General features: G+C 27.3%; 1 protein-coding gene across 1 annotated transcript in view; it reads right to left on the bottom strand.

The window, feature by feature from the left end:
• Positions 1–2,228, bottom strand: part of LOC113801328 (U2 snRNP-associated SURP motif-containing protein) — a gene marked incomplete in the record, with an annotated part of 14,467 nt that extends 12,239 nt beyond the window's left edge. The window contains 1 exon segment of the mRNA XM_070131238.1: positions 2,130–2,228.
• Between the last annotated feature and the right edge of the window lie 5,272 nt (positions 2,229–7,500).

Below are 7,500 nucleotides of genomic sequence, written 5' to 3'. Positions count from 1 at the left end.
ACCTCTCTATATAAAATAAAGAATGGAAGAATGAAAGCAAAAAGAAATATTAAAGAAAGGGAGAGAATCAAAAAATCTTCAAGTAGCCTATATATGTATACATCATAGCACATGATGCTTACTGAAACAAATGAATATGTAATAAAAAATACATTATGAATGAATATTGAAACAGAAATAAAACAAGAAAAACATATTCTACCAACACTGCATACAATGCAATCAAAGAAAAAATCCAAGAAATGAAAAATCAGGTGACTACAGATGCCATAAAAAAGCAAAGAAAAATACATATCAAGAAAACAGGGGATCAATCTATCTATCTATCTATCTATCCCTCCCTCTCTCTTTGATTGCTATTTGTAGTTATTAGTTATTAATGGGAGTCCAATGATCCCAGATTCAATAGTTTTTAAAGCTGACCTATCCCAGATATCTACCTGTGAAATTTCCCTGGTATATTGCATAGTCTCCAGTAATATTACTTTATTACATATTCTGACTGAAAATTCTTTTTTACTAGTAGGCATGAGTAGATCATCAATACTAGATTTATATCAGCAAAGTGAAGCTTTTTGTATCAAATTACCTTCTTTTTTACATATATTATCCATAATTTGTAAATACATTTTTCATGGTCAGATGTTTAGAAGACACATGTGAGTCTGCCCATAGCTTTGCACTGATCGGCACAGTTTAGTTATATAGAACACAACCATTATGACTGTAGGGAAAAAAGATCTGATCTACACAATTACTCTTGTGCATTGTAAGTAGGGTATTGGAAAGTTGGCAGCCTACCTAAAAATGACAAAAACACATTAAATAATGCATAGTTTAGCCCTGCAAGTTCCTGCATCTATACTGATGCCATGCACAGACAAACTATTATGTCACACATAATGTACACTTAATAATATCAAATCCATCAATAACAAGTTGGTTGCATTTTAAGAGGCAGAATTACCATCTTGGGATAATTATCATATTGACACGTTAATATAGGTAAATGTTACCAAGAGTAATGCACAGACATAGAGGATAACGGACGCCACCATCTCATAAAACAAAAGATATAGTCATGAACAACACAAATGCAGATGCTGTGGCCTCATATTTATTGGAAAATTATGAAAATACCCACTGCATACCACCCTCACAGACTAAATCCACAACAACCTCACACAGTTAAGAGTTCTTCATGTTGTACTTTCTATAAATCATCTTGCCGCAGCTCGTCTATATCCTTCACATTGAAGGTATGTATCACAAATATTTTCTATAATATAACTATTATGGAATTTGGCAAATAGTGCTGATAAAAGGGGGGCATAAGGGGGTTTGCCCCCCCCCCCTGTCTGGAAGGTAGGAAAGGTTAGGCTTGCATTTTTGGGTTAACATGATACCCTGGTTTCTGGACTTCGTTATAAGTTAAAGAGACCGATGCGTGTAGAAGGAGAGTGCATCGCTCTCAGTGACCTTAATATAAATCATGGAATTTAATCAATATCACGAGTATTCATAGTATTGATTATGATGACAATAAATATTAAAAACAACAAACAATCAATGTAGAAAATAAAATGTACATACATGTGATAATATGGAATAAAAAAATATATATGCAAATACAAACAAACATTCAAACAAACAAATGACCAATAACAAACAAGGAATACATCTAATAAAATATGAGTAACTAACAAGTTACAATGTCTATCTAATGAACAAACAGCACCAAACAATAAACCGTAATGCAAGCAGCAGAAAGTGAACAACAACAAACAAATATAAAATCACGTCCCACGCCGGGTCCATTACAGGCCTATCGCATTTGCATTTTCTGGCTTTCAGTCGATTTACTCTTATTTCCATACTCTAAGACTTTACAAAGAATACAGACGGACACCTACGATTCTTCAGCACTCTTATATTAGTAAACAACGAGCCAATCGCATTCGTAAGAGCATCATTGCAGAAACAAAATCAATGGCATTAAAACTCGTCTTCTGCAACAACTAATACACTTCGCATTTACTCTCTTTTCACCTCTAATTATTGACTCTTGGTCTCCTTCTCTTCTTATTTCTTATTCTTTCACTTGCATCCCACTTTCCTTGTTTACTTACTGAGAGATATTAACCGCGCAATTCTACCACTGTTGAAGAGTTGTTTACGGCGACGCATCAAGACGCCATTTTGTCCAGGTCACGTGACTAGAAACAAGTGAGGGTCGAGATGCGTCGTTTTTTTAAGTTTAAATATGCCTGTGTTTATTTTCTGTTTGTTGATGTAAGAAAAAGAATACAAATTCCTTTTTAATTTTCTTGAAGTATATAGATTGTATCATCTTACTTTGATGAATAGCTTATAATATTGCTCTGTCGTTATGAACATATTAAAATTATATATGGATTATTTACCTATACCCACTGTAAGATATATTGATAAGTTTGCATCTATTTGGGCACAGGAATGAGTTTACACAGAATAATTCTTATAAATATTATGGAGATCAGTAATTCTCGATGATTTTAGATATGTAGCCTTATTCAAGGTCGTACACACAAGCCAAAATCCCTCATAATCACGTACGCTAAATTCGCCCGGAAGCCACGCCTCCCGTCCAAAGCCTATGGACTGATTGGTTCATTTGCGGTATTCGTGTCAGTCTATTTATTCACACTAATTATGAAATAACAACCAACAAATAATGCAAGGTATATACACTAAAGAAATGAGGACAAAGGCATTGAACATGGAACTCATACTTATTGCTTTTGGGATATATGATAGTGTTTTTATCTAACAAGAACTGTCGTAAGTGATGAAGAATGATTATGAACAAATACAGTATGGAGGAGTGGCATAGTTGAATTCAATTTCGTGTAATGGAAAGTTTCATTTCACAATATTGGCTGCTAATGCAAATTACATTCTCATATAATGTTTCTAGGGTAGTTTGTTTTCCAGAATTATGAATTCTCTTTCTGTTGGGGCAGTCACATTTAAATATTTGTTTCTGCATTTTTAGACATTGTATTTGGCAGTTCGGTTGAGCAAGTGTTGCCAACCGGTTATTGCCCATTAAACGGAAGGCTGACCAAAATCATGAATGTCATTTTCGTGGAGAGGACACGGGCGTAGGGAGAGGGGGGGTCAGGGGGAACGACCGCCCCACTCTGAGATGGAGGGGGCGGGACCCAACTTCAACTCCCCAACTTTCGAGGACATTCTCTAAAGAAAAAAAAAAAAAAAAAAACAGTGCAATTCTGTAGTTCTCCAGTTGTTGAGAATACTGATCCCTGCAACTGGGAAGGCAGCTACAACGGAGTTTGGGGTTAAAAATGTAATAAGCATCATTTTCAAGATTAAAATGTTAGATTTTGGTGCGGAAATTAATGAATTTATCTAGTTATAACTGCTAAAATCCAGGAGTTTACGGCGCCTTTTCCCTCTAGTATCCCACCGTGCACTGCCTCTGGACCCCGCCAAGGGCCTGTAGTATGAGATTATACATTTTATGTAAACGTCAAGCACCTGCTATGCTCGACATTTGTTTTTATTTGCTTTTTAGATTACATGCTTTATCACAGAAAAAAATGTCCTTGCCTTCAACTATGGCATAATTTTTCATGTGAAATCTTGTAATCCAAACTCTACAACATTATGCACATAAAACATACCTATAGGAATGGATAGCAACATGAACAATCGGTTTCGTAGATAAGGAAGTTGTCGGGACGAACTGAATAGAAGCGTGGCGGTGAGCAAGGTCTACATAGGTACTTATATATATATACAAGGTCTACATAAGTACAGGTCTCGTCACTTCGGAGTTCTGCGCAGCTTTGGGTGATAGGCCTATATAGACCTTGCTTATATAGACCTTGGCTGTGTTCGAGTCGTGTTTGAGATCGGGCGCGACTTAAAACACTCTTTCCCTGACATTTCGGGTGCTGCCCAAAGACAGTCTTAGCCCGGGATAGCGACTCTAAAAGCGTGAACATGTAGAAATAGTCATCTTTGTTATTATTATTATTATTATTATTATTATTATTATTATTATTATTATCATTATTATTATTATTATTATTATTATTATTATTGTTATTGTTATTATTATTATCATTATTATTATTATTATTATTATTATTATTATTATTATCATTATCATTACTATCATTATTATTATTATCATTATTATTATTATTATTATTATTATTATTATTATCATTATTATCATTATTATTATCATTATTATCATTATTATTATTATTATTATTATTATTATTATTGTTATTATTATTATTATCATTATTATTATCATTATTATTATTATTATCATTATTATTATCATTATTATTATCATTATCATTGCTCTCAATATTATCATTATTATTTCCATTCTTGACCAGTAACCTCCGACTGTGGTATGTTTCAGAAGTGGTGCTGAATAAATGAGATGCAGTTGAGGTCAAAATAATACTCATGGGAAACAGATCAAATATTGCCGACTCATGCGATTAATAATCAAAAAGATCGATAACGTTTATTCGTTAAGAGATAATCTTCTGTTCTGGTCACAGGCTCTCCCTTGTATATGGGTATACTGTCTGCACATGTAAAACGTACATACGTGTACGAATATATATGCACATTTCTAGAAATTCAGTATATAGTGTATACACAGATATACACATTATTGTTATTTTTATTATTGTTATTATTATTATCATTATCATTATTATTATTATTATTATTATTATTATTATTATTATTATTATTATTATTATTATTATTATTATTATTATTATTATTACTATTATTGTTATTATTAATATTGTTATCATTATTATTATCATTGTTATCATTATTGTTATTATTATTATTATTATTATTATTATTATTATCATTATTATCATTATTATCATCATTATCATTATTATCATTATTATCATTATTATCATCATTATCATTATTATCATTATTATCATTATTATCATCATTATCATTATTATCATTATTATCATTATTATCATTATTATCATTATCATCATCATTATCATTATTATCATTATTATCCTCCTCCTCCTCATCATCATCATCATTATTACTTACTATTACTATTGCTATTATCATCATATTTTTCCTTCTTATATTATTCTTAGTCTCATTATATTGCATTATCATTTTCACATCATACCATTGTGATTGCTGTTGGATTTGTTATTCTTATCATATGTTTCATTATGATTGCATTTTTATCATAATTATATCTTATTATCCTTATCATGTTATATTACTGTTATTGTTATTATCATTATGATAATAATGCTAATTCTAATAATAATAATAATAATGATAATAATAACAATGATAATAATGATAATAACATTAATGATAATAATAATAACAATTATCATTATTATCATTATTATTATTATAAATATTATTATCATCATTGTTATTATTATCACTATCATTATAATTATTTTCATTGTCAATATCTTCATTATTGTTGTTGTTATTATCATTATCATCATCATCATTATTATTATTATCATCATTATTATCATCATTATTATAACTACTTTTGCTATCATTGCTGTGGATGTTGCTATTATTATTATTATCATTATTATTATTACTATTATTATTATTATTATTATTATCATTATTATTATTATTATTATTATTATTATTATTATTATTATTATTATTATTATTATTATTACTATTATTGTTATTATTAATATTGTTATCATTATTATTATCATTGTTATCATTATTGTTATTATTATTATTATTATTATTATTATTATTATCATTATTATCATTATTATCATCATTATCATTATTATCATTATTATCATTATTATCATCATTATCATTATTATCATTATTATCATTATTATCATCATTATCATTATTATCATTATTATCATTATTATCATTATTATCATTATCATCATCATTATCATTATTATCATTATTATCCTCCTCCTCCTCATCATCATCATCATTATTACTTACTATTACTATTGCTATTATCATCATATTTTTCCTTCTTATATTATTCTTAGTCTCATTATATTGCATTATCATTTTCACATCATACCATTGTGATTGCTGTTGGATTTGTTATTCTTATCATATGTTTCATTATGATTGCATTTTTATCATAATTATATCTTATTATCCTTATCATGTTATATTACTGTTATTGTTATTATCATTATGATAATAATGCTAATTCTAATAATAATAATAATAATGATAATAATAACAATGATAATAATGATAATAACATTAATGATAATAATAATAACAATTATCATTATTATCATTATTATTATTATAAATATTATTATCATCATTGTTATTATTATCACTATCATTATAATTATTTTCATTGTCAATATCTTCATTATTGTTGTTGTTATTATCATTATCATCATCATCATTATTATTATTATCATCATTATTATCATCATTATTATAACTACTTTTGCTATCATTGCTGTGGATGTTGCTATTATTATTATTATCATTATTATTATTACTATTATTATTATTATTATTATTATTATTATTATTATTATTATTATTATTATTATTATTATTATTATTATTATCATTATTATTATTATTATTATTATTAGTAGTAGTATCGTTATATTATTGTTATTGTTATAATAATAATAATAACAATAATAATAATAATAATAATAATAATAATAATAATAATAATAATAATAATAATAATAATTATTATTATTATTATTATTATTATTATTGTTATTATTTTTAATATTATTACTATTATTATCATCATCATTATCATTAATATTGATATCATTATTATTATTGTTGTTGTTGTTGTTATCATTATTAACATTATCATTATTGTTATTATTATCATTACTATTATTATGATTATTGACAGTTATTATTATCATTATCATTATCATTATTATTATTATTATTATTATCATTATTATTATTATTATTATTTTTATTATTACTATTGTTATTATTATTATTAATGGTATTGTTGTTGATGTAGTTATCATTCTATTTCTTCGTCTTATTAACCTCATTATCCTCATTATGAACATTGTCATTATCATTAGTTATTTTATTATTATGGAAAAGAATAGAGCAGAAACTTTAAAACATTTGGCTTGACTGTGCACTCTTACAATAAGGATGTATATAATTGACTGTATATAAATGAAGTATTGTATATTTCAGATATGTTGGTCCTCTTTTTATTGGGAACTTGCAGATTAATCAAACAGACATGTATGAAAGTATGCAAAAAGTTACGAAAATTATCTTTGTTATTATCTGAATGCAAAATATTTCTTCATATTCCGTGGGTTACATTCGATTTTTTTTTAGAATAGTGTCTCCTCAAAAAGGAAGAAAATGGTTTCTCTTAGATTCCGTTTTCTGTTCTGTGTCTAGCGATTCTAGCGTTAGTATTGTTACAGT

This window comes from Penaeus vannamei, chromosome 16, assembly GCF_042767895.1.
Source record: "Penaeus vannamei isolate JL-2024 chromosome 16, ASM4276789v1, whole genome shotgun sequence".
NCBI classification, from domain to species: Eukaryota; Metazoa; Arthropoda; class Malacostraca; order Decapoda; family Penaeidae; genus Penaeus; species Penaeus vannamei.
The sequence above is the reverse complement of the archived record's forward strand: the minus strand, read 5'-3'. Positions and strand labels throughout refer to the sequence as shown.